The sequence below is a fragment of the Piliocolobus tephrosceles genome, chromosome 14 (genome assembly GCF_002776525.5).
Source record: "Piliocolobus tephrosceles isolate RC106 chromosome 14, ASM277652v3, whole genome shotgun sequence".
NCBI lineage: Eukaryota > Metazoa > Chordata > Mammalia > Primates > Cercopithecidae > Piliocolobus > Piliocolobus tephrosceles.
Window position 1 is genome coordinate 31,150,765 of NC_045447.1, and position 19,426 is coordinate 31,170,190.

Genomic DNA, 19,426 nt, shown 5'->3' on the forward strand with positions numbered 1-19,426 from the left:
AACTGTTTAGACTGTGTTCAGATAAGACAGACATCCAGCTGTAACCCATCCAGCTGTTTCTGTACATTTCTTCCATTTTCTGTGCATCACTTTCCTTTTTCTGTCCATAAATGTTATCCAACCATGGGGCAGAGTTACTCTGAACTTATTCTGGTTCTGGGAACTTCCCAATTCATGAATTCTTCTTTGCTCAATTAAACTATGCTAAATTTAATTTGTCTAAAGTTTTTCTTTCAACAGATGGCATCAGAAGTGGGTTTGAGGTAGAACTTCCAGTGAGCCCTAAAAGCATTGAGTGACCAAGCAAGGTTCTCACTGGGCCCACTGTGTCCATTGCTCTCTCATAGCAGCTGGGAATGGTGGGTAAGTTCTCTCTTGGATTTTGAGGCACCATAGATTTGTGTTTTGACCTATTCGAGTTTGTTTGAGTAAATTTTTTATCCAAACCGAGTTTAGTATTCCCAACAGAAACTGGCCTGGTTCTAGGATGAGATTGGATCCAGTAATTAACTAGATTGGATCCAGTTACAGGCCTAGGTGTCTGACTGGGTCACACGAAAACTAGTGGTAAATGACAATCCTGCAGAAAATGCCTTGGGAACTCTAGCATTCAGAAATTTGCCGAGATTTTGTCTCCGTACATCCCTAACTGTACATAACTGAATGTGTAAACCTAAGCGTCCATCAATGAATAAATGAATTAAAAAATATATACAAGCCGGTTGCGGCCGGGCTCGGTGGCTCAAGCCTGTAATCCCAGCACTTTGGGAAGCCGAGACGGGCGGATCACGAGGTCAGGAGATCGAGACCCTCCTGGCTAACACGGTGAAACCCTGTCTCTACTAAAAAATACAAAAAACTAGCCTGGCGAGGTGGCGAGCGCCTGTAGTCCCAGCTACTCGGGAGGCTGAGGCAGGAGAATGGTGTAAACCCGGGAGGCGGAGCTTGCAGTGAGCTGAGATGGTGCCACTGCACTCCAGCCCGGGCGACAGAGCAAGACTCCGTCTCAAAAAAAAAAAAAAAAAAGCCGGTTGCTATGGTTCACACCTGTAATCCCAACACTTTGGGAGGACGAGGCGGGCAGATCACTAGGTCAGGAGATCGAGACCAGCCTGGCCAACATGGTGAAGCCCCATCTCTACTAAAAATACAAAAATTATCTGGGCTTCGTGATGCATGCCTATAATCCCAGCAACTCAGGAGGCTGAGGCAGGAGAATCACTTGAACCAGGGGGTTGGAGGTTGTGGTGAGCCAAGATTGCGCCACTACACTCCAGCCTGGCGACAGGGAGAGACTCTGTCTTAATATATATATATACACATACAGATATATATCTTTCTAATATATATTAAGATATATATTAATATGGCTTTGGCCTGGTAGTTTGGGAAGGCAAGGAAGGCATTGACTCATTTTATCTTCACAGTCACCCCTCAAGGCCGAAACTATTAATATTCCCATTTTGCTGATATGGGAAGTGAGGCATATTGAGTTTTTTGTTGTTGTTGTTTTTTGTTTTTTGTTTTGACAGAGTCTCGCTGTGTCACCCAGGCTGGAGTACAGTGGCACCATCTCGGCTCACTGCAAGCTCCGCCTCCCAGGTAAGCCGCTGCACCCGGCCCCACTGAGTTTTAAGTAAGTTTTTCAAAGTCACACACAAAGTAACCTATTCTTGTACCAATTACAGAGTTTCAGCCAATCCAAGGCAGCCAACTGTTTAAACAGACATCCAGCTGTAACCAATCCTTTTTCTTCTGTGCTTAGATAGGAATGAATTATTGGCTAAGTTGATCAAAGGGATCTGAAAGCTAAAGCCAAGATTCAATGTAAAAATAGTGAGACAGTCAGGTGAGAAGGGGTCCTCAGAGACCTCAGCCGGCCTGCGCACTGGGAGGAGTGCACACCAAGTTGAGCCACAGAAGTTCACACGGTTTGCAGTGGGGAGGAGCCTGGTCCCTCCTCCTCCTGTGTGGAACTTGGGATTCAAACTGCGAAGCTGGAAGCGCACCAGCAGGGACTCTGGCTTTGCCAAGGGCCCCTGTTTCCCATTCTTTCCCTTTTCACGCAATAAAACCCTGCCTTACTCACCCTTCAAATTGTCTGCAAGCCTAATTTTTCGTGGCCATGAAACAAGAACCCTGTCTTTAGCTGAGCTAAGGAAAAGTACTGCAACAATAGGACCCTTAATTTTTGAAGAACTGAGCTCTCCATCTTCCAGCTACAGAAGCAGAAAACACTTACAAAGTTGATGAAATCTTACTAAAGATAATTTAAAATTACAGTAGAACATTCCAAATGAACAATGCTGCACTTTAAGAAAGGCATTTAAAAGTGAGGGCTCCATTAGGCTCATCCAGGAATGCCTAGTGATGGGCAGAAGCTTCTAAAAAGATTCTGACATTTGTATTATCTTTTTAAAAAGCCTTTTTGAGAGGCAAATAGAAAGCTTAAGCAACTAATTGATAAGAAAAATTGAAGCTGCTCACTTTTTGGCTTAGTTTCTATTCTGCCCTGAAGGTGAAAAGTAAGTTGGTTGTAGTATTTATAAAAGGCAGGCCCTCAGGTAAAGTGGGCTTGATTCTTTTTCAGAGCTATCCATGCTGAGTTCAGGCACAGGGAATGCTTTCCCTGCCCTATTCGTTAATGGGTTTCACCCTGCAGTCTGTAATTTTAGCTAAGAAACAGACACTAAGTTTAAAAGTCCACCTATTGAACTAAGTTGGTCTCCAAAATACATCTTTCTGGCATTTAGCTAGCTATTTTAAAACCATTTTATATTTTTAAAAATATGTCTATAAAGGAAATCTTCTATTTTAAGATTGACTACTCTGTGCACTGGGAAGAGAGGGAGGACTGAGTCTGAAAGGTAGTTTAGATTTACATAACATGTCTTACCTTTAAGGTGATTTTCCTGGCCATCTTGTCTTAACTAGGCCCTTACCTACATCCTCCTTTGTTGATTTGAGCAAATGATGGTAGATGATTAGGCCTGAAGTCTCTGTGCTTTTGAGATATACATTTTCTCTCCTTTGTTTCACCTAAGAGGCATCCCTTTAGAAGTGTAAATGTAGGGTTCCATAACTAACAATTACTTAGGACAATGAAATAGGTAATTGGAAAATGGATAGTCTGAATAGAGGAAAGAAAAACTATTTGTAAACTGGCCAATGAAAAACCTTCATGAAAGCAATAAGATGTGCTTCTGTGTGTCTGTATATCTATGTATCTATATATGTTGGGTGTATGTGATATTTCTATGTGTTCTAAAATGATACTGGCTAGATAAAACTAGTTTTAAAATTGTTGGTATAATAAAATAGGAATATCTCCAGAATTGTCACTATTAAATATAATTCAAACATTTTTGCCTGGATCTACTGATCAGACAGGTTTATGCTGTCACTAATACATGTTTTAAGGTAACAAAATTGCTGCTTCTGTAATATTTTTGATGCTTGCTTGATTTATCTGTAAGCTAAAGTTATAAGGGCTGGCTGCTGGGCTTCCCTGAAGCCTTGCACACATCGTACTATGAGCTTACATAAGTATTTGGTTTTGAGCCTCTGGATACTTGGACATGGCCAAGTGGCTGTTGTGGGCTTGGGGACACAGCCTGTGTTCTCAATGCCTGGGGCACCAGCTCCAAGGCAGAGCCAGACCCGATATGGCCCAGCTTTGCTTCTTAGTTATACTAGGAAGAGTCAGATACTCCAGGCATTCTCTTTACAGCTCCGTCCTGTGTTCTGACGTCTACACCTGTTGTGTAAATTCAGGTTTCAGAAAGTCCCTGCCTTTCATAGCTGTCCTGGGTGCCATGTGGTATTCGAGACTCAGTATGACTGAAGAAGACATTCAGTAGTGTGCCTGTGTCATAGTTTGAACATTCTTTTCAGTAATTTAAAAATCTTAAAGACACATTATGTTAAATTAAGTAATAGATAATAATAAAATGTTTGAGTCATTTCTAAGTTATTATAAAATACCAAAACATTCATTGTTAAACATAAGCTTAAGTTTCTATACTTTATCTTATTTTATATCACATAGAAAAGCTAAATACATTTAGATCTGTCAGTAAATTAAAAAATTGAGGAAACATATCTCTTTTATTTTATTTTATCTTTATTTTTTGAAATGAGAGTCTTGCTGTGTTGCCCAAGCTGGTCTCGAATTCCTGGGCTCAAGTGATCCTCCTGCCTTGGCTTCCCAAAGTGCTGGGATTACAGGTGTGGGCCACCGTGCTCTGCTGGGAACATATCTTTCTAAAAAATTATGAAATGGTTTTTATCTAAAATACTGACATAAAACAGTTCAACTTACGTCCTAGGTTTTTCACTGGAAATTAGGGTTACTAAGGGTTGAAATTGTAGTTAATTTTAATTGTAATAGTTAACTATAGTTAAAACTACGAGATATAAAAGAAACAATTCGGTATACAGAGTGTATTAAGTGAGATACGGACGGAAGGAGGGGACACAAGAGGCAGGTGAGAGCTGCTGCCCTGCCATAGCCATGACTGTGGTGAACTTGCCCCCCAGAAGAATATGAAAAAGCAGAGTGACTTGGTTAAGGGAAAGCACCAATGTGATGGACTTTCTGTTTCCTTCTGCAAGCAGAGGGACTTGGAGACCATTCAGCAGAAGCAGAAAAAGGCAAATGAGAAGAAGGAGGACCCACGCTGGGCACGGTGGCTCATGCCTGTAATCCCAGCACTTTGGGAGGGCAAGGCAAGTGGATTACCTGAGGTCAGGAGTTCGAGACCAGCCTGGCCAACATGGCAAAATCCTAACTCCACTAAAAATACAAAAAAAAAAAAAAAAAAAAAAAAAAGCCAGGTATGGTGGCACACGCCTATAATCCCAGCTACCCGGGAGGCTGAGGCAGGAGAATCACTTGAACCCCGGAGGCAGAGGTTGCAGTGAGCTGAGATCACGCCACTGCACTCCAGCCTGGGCCACAGAGTGAGATTCTGTATCAAAAAAGAAGAAGAAGAAGAAGAAGGAGGAGGAGGAGGAGGAGGAGGAGGAGGATCCAAGTAGATTTGTGGCTCTGTGTCCAGCCCTTTGACCTTCGCCAGTGTGCCTGAAGCCAGTCCAACCAGACTCACATTTCCTCCTGTAGTGCTCACAGGTCCCAGCACCGATGGCACTGCCTTTGCCCTGAGTCTGCAGGGCATCTCTTTTGTGCTTCCTGCCCCTCAGGTAGCCTCTCTCCCTCTGGGCCACTCCTCGGGGTCAAGTGGTTATCCCTTCCCAGTGTTTTTTATTCCTGTGGGGCTCACTCCAAATTATTAAAAGTCACATTGTAATTCAAATAAATAAATAAAGTGAGATGTGTGTTTTTTGGTGAAGAACCTTATAAAAAAGAGGATGGGTATGTTGTTAAAGAAAAAGTAATTTTGTTTCTTTTTGAGGTTATGTAAAAGTTGTTTCAAAATGAAGGAAAACATGTTATAGATAAAACTAAATGAATATAAAAAGTTGGGGGGAAAGATAAAAAGAATTATGTAAGAGATTATAATCTTTTAAGATTATAAGATATTATGTAAGAGATTAAAATAGATTATTTTATAAAATGTAAGGTGTCCATTGTATGGAAATCTTATTTTTTGTGTTGAAAAGCTGGCTGAGATTAGATGTATTTGTTTATGAGGGATATTTTGTTTTTGTTTTTGTTTTTAAGAGATGGGATCTTGCTCTGTCACCCAGGCTGGAATGCAGTGGGGCAACCTTAGCTCACTGCTGCCTCCAGCTCCTGGGCTTGAGGGATTTTCCTGTTGCAGCCTTCTGAGCAGCTAGAACTACAGGTGTGTGCACCACTCCTGGCTAATTTATTTTATTTTATTATTATTATTATTATTATTATTATTATTATAGACATAAGGGTCTTGCTATGTTACCTAGGCTGGTCTCAAACTCCTGGCCTCAAGTGATCCTCCTGCCTCAGCCTCTCAAAGTGCTGGGATTACAAGTGTGAGACACCGTACCCACCCTGTGTTTATAAAACTTTTTTAAAATTAATTTTAGTATTGATAATACACTAATACAAAAGTAAAATTTGATTTTCTCCTTTGAACAAGGAGTTTGTGAAGTGTTAATACACGAGACAGCAAAAGAAATATTGTTCACCCTTTAAGTAAGCTGCAAAAAAGAAAAAAAAGAGCGAAGAGAAGGAGAGACAGATTGTGTTTCATGCTATCTTTATTAGGTCTTTTGATTATTTGGAAAATTGACTCTCCTCTCCATCAAAGAATAAATTTTTTTGCTTTTTAAAACCTTTTGATGGCTGGATGCGGTGGCTCACACCTGTAATCTGAGCACTTTGGAAGGCCGAGGCAGGCGGGTCATGAGGTCAGGAGATAGAGACCATTCTGGTTAACAGGGTGAAACCCTGTCTCTACTAAAAACACAAAAAAGTTAGCTGGGCGTGGTGTCACGTGCCTGTAGTCCCAGCTACTCGGGAGGCTGAGGCAGGAGAATTGCTTGAACCTGGGAGGCGGAGGTTGCAGTGAGCTGAGATTGCACCACTGCACTCCAGCCTGGGCGACAGAGCGAGAGTTTGTCTCAAATAAAACAAAATTCTGATATAATATCAGTCATAATTGTGCCTAATATGTTAAATTATTGTAAGCCACACAAATAAGCAAATTTTCTTGTCAATTGCATCTTCAACCGTGACCATTTTAAGTCTTGTCCGCAGTTAATTGCTTAATGTTTATGCATTTTCTGAAAGCTCTTTACAAGCAAGTAAAATTCTAAAGCATTATATCTTTAAGCAGGTTGGCTCCTGGAAAGGATGGAAAGGACCCTGACAAAAACTCTTAAATACAGATTTCTGATTACTTTAGGATCATTTGGACCAAGTAAGAATTCGTAGAACTCTAATGAAAAGATTGACTGGTTTATAGAACTGCTAACTCAAGCATGATAATAATTAAATACCAAAGAAATACTTTGCCAGATTTTCATGTTAAAGCAGCCATACCAAAATTATTAAGATACTCAATTTGAATGAGCTCCACAGTCCAAGGCAAATTACCTATGATAACCCATTTAATAAGCAATGTTATATACCTGAATTGCAGAAACAAAGTTGGTATTTAAGAGGATATAAATCCAATGTTAAGCATGGATTAAGTGCAAATCGTTCTTTGCTCAATTAAACCCTGTTAAATTTAATTTGTCTAAAATTTTTCTTTTAACACTAATAAGTAGTCAAGACAGGATTTGAACCTGGTGGTCTGGTACCTAAAACCCACTCTCTTAACCACTATACCACAGTGCCCCTGGGTTATCAGTAGCACCTGTTAAATATACAGGCTGTTAAGAGTCCAGTGGTGATTATGTCACCTTCTTGCACTTATTTAAATTCTTGCCCCTTTCTGAGTGTCCCTGTCTTCATCTGTAATGCAAAGGAAATGAACTAGATTTTTAGGGACCCTCCACTCCTCCCGTGTGTGCTATATCTTCACAAGTGGACTAAACCAAAAACTAAACCTTTTGTGATGCAAGCTTTTATTGTCTGTTAGGAAGAACTTAATAGAGGCTTTCAAAGGTTATTGAGGACCCAACGTCCTGGGACAAAAAGCTGTAAACTAGAATATAACATTCATTTCAAGTCATTCATCCTAGGAATGTATGCTGAGCACCAACTGGTGCTGGATTCGGTGTTATCCACTGCATATCACAGAGCCTAGGAACCACACAGGATTTTCCTCATGGAGCTAATAGCCTGGGGGTGACAGTCAGGCTAGGGGTGGGATCCACCAAACAACACAGACTGAGGAATTACACAGGAGATGAAGGTGATGCTTGGGATGTCATGAGCAAGCATAGCAACGGGATCCGGCCTTATAAGAAGGATCAAAAGGACATGATTTTTTATTTTGTGACCATGGCTAGCTCTGAGAGTTTGTTCTCTAAGACTGCTGACAGCTCTGCATGAGAGAGACACAATGTTTTAGGCCACGCTCTCTTTTCTTGCTGTTGTATGTTTGTCCAGCCTACTCTCATTGCCTGAGTAGCAATGAGAATAACACAAATGACCTCAGGGTGATATTTGGATCCTTGCTTCTCATTTCACCAATACTGCAAAACTGCATGACAACCAGGAACACAACAGAAGGACTGCAAGTGCTTTGCCCCTCAGAGCAGTCATGACCAGGCGCCTTTCCACTCAAAAAGGGACTGAAAGAGGAGTAGGCAGGGTTGACCAGGTGGGCCTGCAATATGGAAGCAGCAGGCAGGAAGATGCTACAAATTGGAGCACTCCAGCCTGAGCTGCCTGGAGTGGGTCCTAATGTGGCCTGACTGCCCCATCAAAAGATGGTGAGGGGAGTTGGTGAAATGTAAATGCCTTCCATTTGTTCCACTCAGGGTGCTATTAGGAGCACACGGAAAGAATTTTGGTGTCAGATTTTTATCCAAAAAGCCTCACTCAGATAACGGGGTATTTTCCTTACATAATAACCTGCTTATGATCAGACTTCCCTCATATTTTTTTTAAGCTCTCCAACTTCAAGCCTCACTTACAAAAGCAAGCTTGTCCAACCCATGGCACACGGGCCACACATGCAGCCCAACACAAATTTGTAAACTCTTAAAATATTATGAGACATTTTTGTGATTTTGTGTTGTTGTTTTTAGCTCATCAGCTATGAGTAGTGTTAGTGCATTTTTTTGTGTGGACCAAGACAAGCCTTCTTCCAATGTGGTCCAGAGAAGCCAAACAATTGGACACTCCTGCACAAAAGCAAAGCTCTGGTTTCTTTTTTCTTTTCTTTTCTTTTTTTTTTTTGAGACGGAGTCTCGCTCTGTCACCCAGGCTGGAGTGCAGTGGCGCGATCTGGCTCACTGCAAGCTCCGCCTCTGGGTTCACGCCATTCTCCTGCCTTAGCCTCCCGAGTAGCTGGGACTACAGGTGCCCACCACCACGCCCAGCTAGTTTTTTGTATTTTTAGTGGAGACGGGGTTTCGTCGTGTTAGCCAGGATGGTCTCGATCTCCTGACCTCATGATCTGCCCGCCTCAGCCTCCCAAAGTGCTGGGATTACAGGTGTGAGCCACCGCGCCCCGCCCTTCTTTTTTCTTCATCTTTTCTGTCTTTCAACTTCACAACAATGGTAGCAACTCCATGTTAAGGTGCTAATGGGTGAAGATGACTCCCAACCCTCAGTACTTCTCAACAACCCTTTGACATCAGTAACATCCTATCCCCTAGTAGCTGAGGCTGCAAAGATTCAGAGTGACCCACCTGTCATGCATCTGGGTAGTGGTCAACTGAGCAAGGATCTTCCTGAAGCCACAGGAACCTACCAGCCCCAACACGCTGTTTCCCACTCCCATCATAAGTGCTACAGAAATTCAAAGACACTAGAATCTTTATGGTTCTCCTGAGCTGATTCAATTTATAGTTCCTGGCCGGGCATAGTGGCTCATGCCTGTAATCCCAGCACTTTGGGAGGTCAAGGCAGGTGGATCAGCTGAGTCCAGGTGTTTGAGACAGCCTAGGCAATGTGGCGAAACATTTCTTAGCTGAGTGTGGTGGTGTATGCCTGTAATCCCAGCTACTCGGGAGGCTGAGGCAAGTCCAGGAGGCGGAGGTTGCAGTGAGCTGAGATGGCGCCACTGCACTCTGGCCTGGGTGACAGAGCAAGAGTTGGTCTCAAAAAAAAAAAAAGTATAGTTCCTATGTTTAGTCACTCACCGCTAATGTTGTTTTCTTTGTTTTTGTTGTTTGTTTGGTTTGAGACTGAGTCTCACTCAGTTGCCCAGGCTGGAGTGCACTGGCATGATCTTGGCTCACTGTAACCTCCCCCTCCCGGGTTCAAGTAATTCTCCTGCCTTATCCTCCCAAATAGCTGGGATTACAGGTGCCCACCACCATGCCCAGCTAATTTTTGTATTTTTAGTAGAAACAGGGTTTTGCCATGTTGGCCAGGCTGGCTCGAACTCCTGACCTCAAGTGATCCGCTCAACTGGGCCTCCCAAAGTGCTGGGATTACAGGTGTGAGCCACTGCGCCCAGCCTACAAATGTTTTAACATTGGTTTGAGGACACTTTTAAATAGTCTTATAGCTTCTCTAAAACATTTTGAATTTTCCCCCAAAAAAGTAATTTTTCTAAGTTTAACTTGGGGCCAGAGTTTAGTTGTTGCTGTTATTTAATACATAGTGGGCTTTTTAACTGATTATCTTGTTGTTTTATTTAGTATCACGAAGAACTTGCTACATCTACTTCAAGGGAATAAAATTACGCCAGAATAGATTTATGGAAAATGAAAACAGGAACTGGCAAAGTCAATGCTATTTCACAACTATTTGCTAAAAGAGTTTGCAACACTCGGATTTAGTTGCTTTTTTTATGTGTGTGTGTGTGTGTGTGTGTGTGTGTGTGTGTGTGTGTGTGTGTTTTGTTGTTCTGCTTCAAATGAATGATTGGTCTGAAATTAAAACATTTTGAATTTGCTAGAATGCCACATGCCCAGCCCAGAGGAGGAGGAGAACTCTGAAAAAATTCAAGTATTCGAAAGCTGCTTCTTGCATGAGGCCTGCCCTGCTCCCATTTCTCCTGAATTGGGAAGCTGATTTCTCTGCAACACTCAAGGAGCTTGAGTTGCCTCTTTAGAGAACAGAAAGAACAATATCCCCTTTTAAAGAGAAGCCACCCCTGCTGTGGTATAGGGGCTAACCTCTACTTGTTAATCTATGAACAAACGCTGGTGAACCTCTGGGCAAGCCGAAACATCTCTGAACTTCAGTGTCCTCATTTCTTTGACATTTCACTGTGGAAGAGTTTTACACTCTGCAGAGCCCAGTGCATGTGAGTAACCGTCATCACAATTATAATGGAGAATATAACTTAATGTACAGGCACAACCCTAAATGCACCTCCCATGTTTAAATGAAATATTTTCAACAAAAGTAATTCTAATCCTGTCCTGGCAAACACATCATCTATGGTAAGAGTTCATTTTTATGTGTGATTCCAGGAATTTGTGATGATTCAGTCAAGGGCTTGGCTTAAACTGGCCTTTGGTACTGAAGAAAAATAAAAAACTCTTCTTTGTCATTCCTTCATTCATTCAACAAACCTAGAGTACCTTTCACAAAGAAGTTTAAGCAAAGCTTTCAGATGAGAAAGGGCTTAAGCATTTTAGAAGCACCATTTATGCAGGCTTTTCACATGATTATTCAGGATAGGTGGGAAACTGCAAACTCTTGAGATCATAGAAAGGTACATGCTCACTTTATAAATAATTTTGATCCCTTCATTAAAGCAAGTTCCAGGAATTCTCCTCATTCACCTTTTTTTTCTTTTAATAGAGATGGGTCTCACTATGTTGCCCAGGCTGGTCTTGTCTTGAACTCTCAGGCTCAAGCGAGCCTCCCACCTCAGCTTCCCAAAGTGCTAGCATTACAGGTGAGAGCCATCGTACCTGGCATCATTCACCTTTTAATCCTTTATTTTAGGTCTGCATGAAGAGTTTAAAACTGTAAAGCACATTTTTGAGTTACATACAATAGTCACCTGTGACTTACCTAGTTTATTCTAGTCTTTCACCAATTCTTTGAAAGTAGTAACACTTTACAATAAATGGAGGTGCAGTAGAGGGCAGGACATGAAAGATACACACAAGCCATTTGGGGTGAAGGTGCCTGAAAGCAACTGATTCTCCCCCTTAGCAATGGCTGTGATTTCTGGAGGGTCTCCGTTTGTTTTCCTGTGGATGAAATCTTAAAAGATTAGGTTCCCTACCAGCCTCCCCCAACTTATTCAGCCAGTAACCTGTACAGTCTGTAACTCTTAAGAGGATATTTGGGAGCCAGGTGTGGTGGCTCATGCCTGTAATCCCAACATTTTGGGAGGCTGAGGCGGGCGGATCACTAGGTCAGGAGATCGAGACCATCCTGGCCAACATGGTGAAACCTCGTGTCTACTAAAAAAGTACAAAAAATTAGCCAGGCGTGGTAGCGCATACCTGTAGTCCCAACTACTTGGGAGGCTGAGGCAGGGGAATCACTTGAACGTAGGAGACGCAGATTGTGCCACTGCTCTCCAGACTGGCGACAGAGCAAGACTCCATCTAAAAAAAAAAAGTACCCGGTAGTTTTCTTGGACCACATGAGGCTTTCTCTTCTCAACCAGGCCTCTCCCCATCCTTGTCTGCTTCCTGGGGTAAGGAATGGGATACAGTGGGTGGTGCTTCCCAGCAAGCAGGTGCTGATGTATCCTGCTCTTCAGGTGGCCACCTCAGAGGTCAGGAGGAGCCTCCTCCTTGTAAGGACACTGAGAATTACCAAGCACAGAGAAGTGAGATAACCAGGGCAAAGGGAATGCAATTTTCTAGGTTTCTAGGTTTCAGCTGGGAAGCAATAAGGTGCAGGAGAAAATGAGCACACACTCTTTGGGATTATATAGCAGGGTGCTTTATACTGAGCATGTCATTTCACAGCTCAGGCCTCTTAACCTCTGTAAGTCTCAGTTTCTTCATCTGTAAAATGGGGATGGTAGTCATTCTTACAGGTTTGTTGGGAAAACCAAATGCAGTAAACGCTGTCTGTAAAGTAACAAGCACTGTATCTGTACAGAAGAGTGGGCCTATAAATCATGGGTAACACCATAGCACATTGTAGTCTTGGTTGTAAATACCAACACAGGCATGAGCCACTAGCGTCTCCCAAAGCATTGGGGACAATGGGACATGAGCCCACTGTCCAGTGAGCCTCTTACTGTTGCCTTTTTCTGGCACCTCTCTGCCTCTCTTCCCAACTCTGAAGCTCGTTCTAGGCATCATCTGCCTACCACACGAAGAATCTTCTCCATGTCTTCATTCTGTCTTTTTCTGCAAGTCCTTGTCCAAAAGTTACCAGACAAAGGCACCCACCCTTACCCTCAGTGAGTCCCACTCACAACTCCCCGTGGGTGCCCTACCTCAAGCCCCCTTCATCTCTCTCTTGTGCTGCAATACTGCCTCTTCTCTGATCGCATTGCCTTTAACCCTTCTCTTATCCTAAATTCTTCATCTCTATAATCCACAGAGTTTATCAAGCTTCTCATTTATAATTTCTGAAATGGGGTGCACATCCCATGTAGGGTGGTCAACCTGATCCATTGAATACAGAAAGACAACCTTAGGTTATCATCTCTATTGTATTGTATTGTATTGTATTGTATTGTATTGTATTGTATTGTATTGTATTGTATTGTATTGTATGGTATTGTATGGTATTGTATTGTATATATATATTTTTTTCCTTTTCGTTTTTGTAGAGATGGGGTCCCACTGTGTTGCCCAGACTGGTCTCAAGCAACACTCTTGGGCTCAAGCAAGCCTACAGCCTCAGCATCCCAAAGTGCTGGGATTATGGTCATGATCAACCACACCCAGCCTCACCTCCATTTTAAAGATGGGGAAACTGAAACTGGGCATAGTCTCAGCTACTTAGGAAGCTAAGGCAGAAGGACTGCTTGAGCCCAGAAGTTCAAGGCTATAGTTTTCTATGATTGTGCCTGTGCATAGCCACTGAACTCCAGCCTGGGCAACATAATGAGACCCCCATCTCTTAAAAATAAAATGATGGTGAAACTGAGGCATGGCTGTGTTAAGTAACGCCTGTGGTCACACAGCTGTTCAATGTCTGAGTTTGTGCTATTAGAGTTATTCTGGTATCACTATTTTGCAATACATATGCATAACTTATTAACAATTATGCACAAATGGGGATGAGGTGCTCCAAATATATTTTTTGTTAGAGTTGTGTGATTTTTAAAGTTTGGATTACATTTAAATTCTTTATCTTGGCTGGGCATAGTGGCTCATGCCTGTAAATCCAAAACTCTGGGAGGCCAAGGCAGGAGGATCACTTGAATTCAGGAGTTCAAGACCAGTCTGGGCAACTTAGGAAGACCTTGTCCCTAAAAAACATCAACAAGTTACCTGGACATGGTGGTGCATGCCTGTAGTCCCAGCTACTTGGGAGGCTGAGGTTGGGAGATCGCTGGAGCCCAGGAGAAAGAGACTGCAGTGAGTGGTGATCACACCAGTGCACTTCAGGCTGGGCAAAACAGTAAGACCCCGTCTCAAAAAAATAAAAAATAATAAAAAATAAAAATATTTATTCTAGCCTTCCTGGGTTATTAATATGTTCTGGCAACTGCCTACCTCTCACTGTTCTAGCAAATTTCCTCCCCTTACAGAAACATGAAGCTTCATGCTTCCAGGCCTTTCCTGGTGCTGTTCTCTCTACCCAGATGCCCTTCCCTCAGGTGAGCTCAGGTGAGATTTGAACTGAAAGGGAAATTTTGTGCTTTAACGGGAAACTCTATATTGTCTAGAGAACACCTTCTAAGTTATCTGATTCTGATTCCAAGGGAGCTATTTTACAACTCTGGAAATTGTAGATAACTGATAGCGATGCAAAATTATTCTTGTTTATGGACATGTAAATTCTGTTTTATCCACAAGGTTTCCATTGATTCCTCTTCCACTGTAAAGGAAGCTAGTTTTGTTTTCATTTGCATATTGATTTCAATATTTCTCATGTATCCATGTGCTAGTTCTTCGGATTCTCCTTTGAACTTATTATAACACCTGCCTCATTCTCTCATTAATTAATAAGTTAAATAAAATATTTAACATGTGTTTAATTTCTACCTGTGTGAAAGTCATGATGTTAGGCCAAGAATCGTAGCTCACACCTGTAATCCCAGCACTTTGGGAGGCCAAGGTGGGAGGATTGCTTGAGGCCAGGAGTTTGAGACCAGTCTGGGCAACATAGTGAGTCCTCATCTCTATTTTTAAATAAAAACGAGAAGAAAAAAAGAAAATCGCGATGTTATCCTTGTTTGGAAATGATTCTTTAACAGACTGAGGTCTGACCTAGAGCCCATGATCTCTGCTCTCCTCCCCTTCATGCAGGCAACCTTTAGTGAAAACCTACATAGTGTTGGACCCTGTGTTGGGTGAGGGGTGATAGGGATCTTCGATGAGTCAGGCATGGTTTTTTCCACCAGAAAACTCCCACCCAGGATAATGGGGAGGCATAATGACACAGACTGTTTGCCTGGATAAAGGGAAAGACAGAAGCTGGGAGCAAAGAGAGAAGAGCCCATCCCCAGCTGGGAACACAGAAGGAGTTTCCTGAGAATCAAGGTAATAATTAATATAACGAGTTAATCGCATTACAACAAATTCTAAAACTCTATTCAAAACTATTGGCCGAAACACAATTATATGTTGAATATTACTTGAATTAAGTGGACTAAACCTTGGCAACATCTGTTTCTTACGAGATATGTTAGTAATAATACTTGACCTGTACTGTATTTAAAATAATGCTGTATCCTACTCCAAAGAACGTAGTTCAGGGTTTCCAAATCCCATGGGCAGAACTGATTAGTTGGAGTTATTTAAACAATGTCAATCATCAAACAGCCATCCCCATGAAGAGGAAAATGCATGCATATATAACAATGGATCCAGAAGGCTTTTCTGAACACCAGGCAAAAGGAATGACAGCATATATTCGTCTCTCCACCAAGTAAACTGATTTTATTCATCTTTGTATTTCTTGCCCAATTCATTTGTTCATTCATCCATCCATCCATTCATTAATTCTAAAGTCTACACCACTAGGGTCTATAGAAACTTGAGGGGATATAATGATGAAAGAAAGGTATAGTTCTTGTCCTCAAAAGGTTTACAGTCTTCTCACAGGGACGGGGTCAGGGCCCAAATATAAATACCCAGAATGCAATTCAATCGTGTTATAAATAGGTTAAATTCAAAGTGCTATGGGAATAAAGAAGACGATAACTTATGAGATAGGAGGTGACCCATGATGAGGCAGATAAATTGTTTCTACCAGTGGGAAGACACAAGACTAGGCTAAGCTTGAAAAATCTGAAATGACAGGTCACTTCCACTTTTAGGAGTACATATGTTGTTAAAAGTATAATGGCTATTAAAGACTGTCATTAAAATATAATTTTTGAAGGGTTAGAAACATGACTTTTCTAAAAAGAAAAAAAAGGAAGGCAGGCAGGACACAGTGGCTCACTCCTATAATTTCAGCACTTTGGGAGGCCAAGGCTGGTGGATCCCTTGACTCCAAGAGTTCAAGATCAGCTGGGGCAACATAGCTAAACCCCATCTCTGCTTTAAGAAGCAAAACAAAATAAAACATGACTTTTCCACTTACATTAAAACACACACACACACAAAAGTATCAAAGATTTTAATCAACTCTTCAATTAATAAGACATTAAAACCTGCTAAAATGAGAACTTAAGGAGCTAGGTATATGTGGGCAATGTAATTGTATTAGTCCGTTCTCATGCCGCTAATGAAGACATACCCGAGACTGGGTAATTTATAAAGGTAAGAGGTTTAATTGACTCACAGTTTCGCATGGTTGCAGCGACCTCACAATCATGGCAGACTGCAAAGGAAGAGCGAAGGCACGGCTTACATGGCAGCAGGACTTTTTAAAACCATTGATAACCCCATGATTCAATTACCTCCCACCAGGTCCCTCCCACAGCTTGTGGGGATTATGGGAGCTACAATTCAAGATGAGATTTGAGTGGGGACGCAGCCAAAACTTATCAGTAATCAAACAAAACTCACGGAGTTCATGCTGCCTGAATTGACCTCCATGGTATTTCAACAAAGTGAGCAGTGGATTCATTCAGTTTGGGCTTTTGGGGGTCAGTCATAGCAACAGTGGTGGGACTAGCAGAATAAGCTGCTGTGCCAAATCTCATTAAGCTGCCTCCTCCCCAGAGCTTTGAGAAGACACATCCTGAATAGACGAGGAACAGGCAGGTGTTTCTAGGAAACATAAAGACATTGGTTATGACCGACAGTAGATTGGAGGTTGGGGGGATGGGTGGAGCACTATGGAGAAGCGTGTGAGTTGTGTTAAGAAGCATGTAGATTCTCAATTCTGGACTTGGTTGAAAGCAAAGATACCCCCAGAGGGGTTTAAACCCGAGAGATGCATGGTCACTTCTGCATATTAGCAGGACCATATTGAGGAAGAGATCAGAGCTGGAAGATTAGAATCAGAGGCTCAATGGGAGACATAAGAACAATTCAGAGCAGAATGATGAAGGATTATGTGTTTCAGAGAAATATTGAAGCAGCAGCATTCAGAGTTGGTAACCAATTCATATGGGGAGTGAAAGCAGAAAAGTTGAGAATCTTGCTCGGTTTTCTAATGTGGGTATCTGAACAAGGTGATGCCATTTAAAAGAAAATAGGGACTGGTTTAGGGAAATGGGTTAAAGATTATGAATTTAGTTCTGGGTATAGTGAGCATTACTGGGCTGAGAAATTTCAGTGAACTGGATGGGACCCAGAAGGTCCATTGGGTCTTTGTTTTCATGGTGAAACTACCTTAGAATAACCTGTTCTTGAAAGTATTTGTAGAAGCAATACATCTGAGGATCTCACCACAACAATTCTGGCATAATTGAAGCTTCCACCATTATTCTAGTTATTATTTATGAAGAATTGAATACCTACTGTGTGTCAGGCCTGTGCTGGGATGCAGAGGTGACCAACAAGTTCTTTGTCCTCTAAAAGCTCAAAGTATCTGAGCTTGAGAAAGTTAACAAGAGTAGATAAGAACGAGGGTTGGGGGTGGGGGATGCAAGTCATAGAAAAGAAGAGCCCACCCATCTCCTGGGTGACAGGTGCCCACCTTCTCTAGGGATACAAGGTCAGCAGGCCACACAGGTTATGTGCTGCCTTCATCTGATACAAGAAGACACTCACAGGAGGAAGAGGAGAAAGTAACTAAAAATAACGTGGTTTCTGATTTGAGTATATTGCAACATTCTTTGGGTTGTTTTAAGGAACAAGTGCCTATGTTCTTTCAGGAACAACTTGGAAATCAGCAAGCATAGATGATTTGAGTCGTTAAATGCTTGAAGCCTAATCCAGGCTTCTAGAAATCCTTCAGACACTGCTCCTACCTAAGCAGAAAACAGAATGTAATTTTTCTTCTCCCCTCTCTCTTCTTCCCCTGCCCCAATTCTCTCTCTCATACTTTCTTGTCTCTCTTTCTAGAATGCAGTTGCTAAGAAATATTTTGTTTCATCCTTTTACTCTCCAGTCAATGGCACAATGTCATCAAAGTTGCAGGTTTAATATCAAAACCCTTTTTCTTTTCCCATGCTACACTGATGTAGTGTCTCAACTTTTTTTTTTTTTTTTTTTTTTTTTTTTTTTTTTTTTTTTTTTTTTTTGTTTTTTTTTTTTTTTTTTTTTTTTTTTTTTTTTTTTTTTTTTTTTTTTGTGAGATGGAGTCTCGCCCTATAGCGCAGGCTGGAGTGCAGTGGCGCGATCTCGGCTCACTGCAACCTCCACCTCCCAGGTTCAAGCAATTTTCCTGCCTCAGTCTCCTGATTAGCTGGGAATACAGGTGTGTGCCATCACGCCCAGCTAATTTTTTGTATATTTAGTAGAGACAGGGTTTCACAATGTTGTCCAGGCTGGTCTCGAACTCCTGACCTTATGATCCGACCACCTCAGCCTCCCAAAATGCTGGGATTACAGGCATGAGCCACTGCGCCTGGCCAGTGTCTCAGCTCTTTAAAAGTCTACATATCTTCTTTAAAAGCCCTTATTATAAGGGGATAAGACTCCCCAATTACCCACCTTTCAGTCTTTCAAAAGTTGTCTTATCCATGAAGCCTCTTCCCAAGTGAACCTGATCCCTCTTTCTTGAAGCTCACATAGTGCTTGACATGCATCTTTCTCTCCTTCTGCTTTTATAACGATGACCTACATGGACAGTAACCTTCACTGTTGCATTCCTAGTGCCTGGCATAGTTAAAGGAACATTCTTCGGCAGATGTAGGAATTTGTCCACTGTATCCTCAGTTCCTATCAGAGTGCTGAGTAACTAGCAGGCTCTTAATAGCAAACAAATACATGAACATAAACTCGTCTATTCCCCCACGATCAGCAGGTAGGAAGGATTAGATGAGTCATTACTCTATGGTTCTCCTTATTTCCCCCGACCCTTACACTCAGCTTAGTTTACTATTTTGCACATGGTTAGTACTGGGTATGCATTCCAAAAATGATGTTTGTGAGGAATTCTCAGTTTCTTTGCAACTTTTACATAAATCTAAAACTCTTCCAAAATACAAATTGAGTAAGACAGTTAATTTGATCTTCCTTGGGAATTGATCTTCTACCAGTGAACCACCGGAACCCTTGGCAGGTTCTTTTTTTTTTTTTTTAATTGTACTTTAAGTTCTAGGGTACATGTGCACAACGTGCAGGTTTGTTACATATGTATACATGTGCCATATTGGTGTGCTGCACCCATTAACTCGTCATTTACATTAGGTATATCTCCTAATGCTATCCCTCCCCCCACCCCTCCCCACAATGGGACCTGGTGTGTGAT

General features: G+C 41.8%; 1 pseudogene; it reads left to right on the forward strand.

The window, feature by feature from the left end:
* Window positions 1–4,545: 4,545 nt before the first annotated feature.
* On the forward strand, window positions 4,546–7,563 carry LOC116418430 (annotated as a pseudogene).
* Window positions 7,564–19,426: the final 11,863 nt, after the last annotated feature.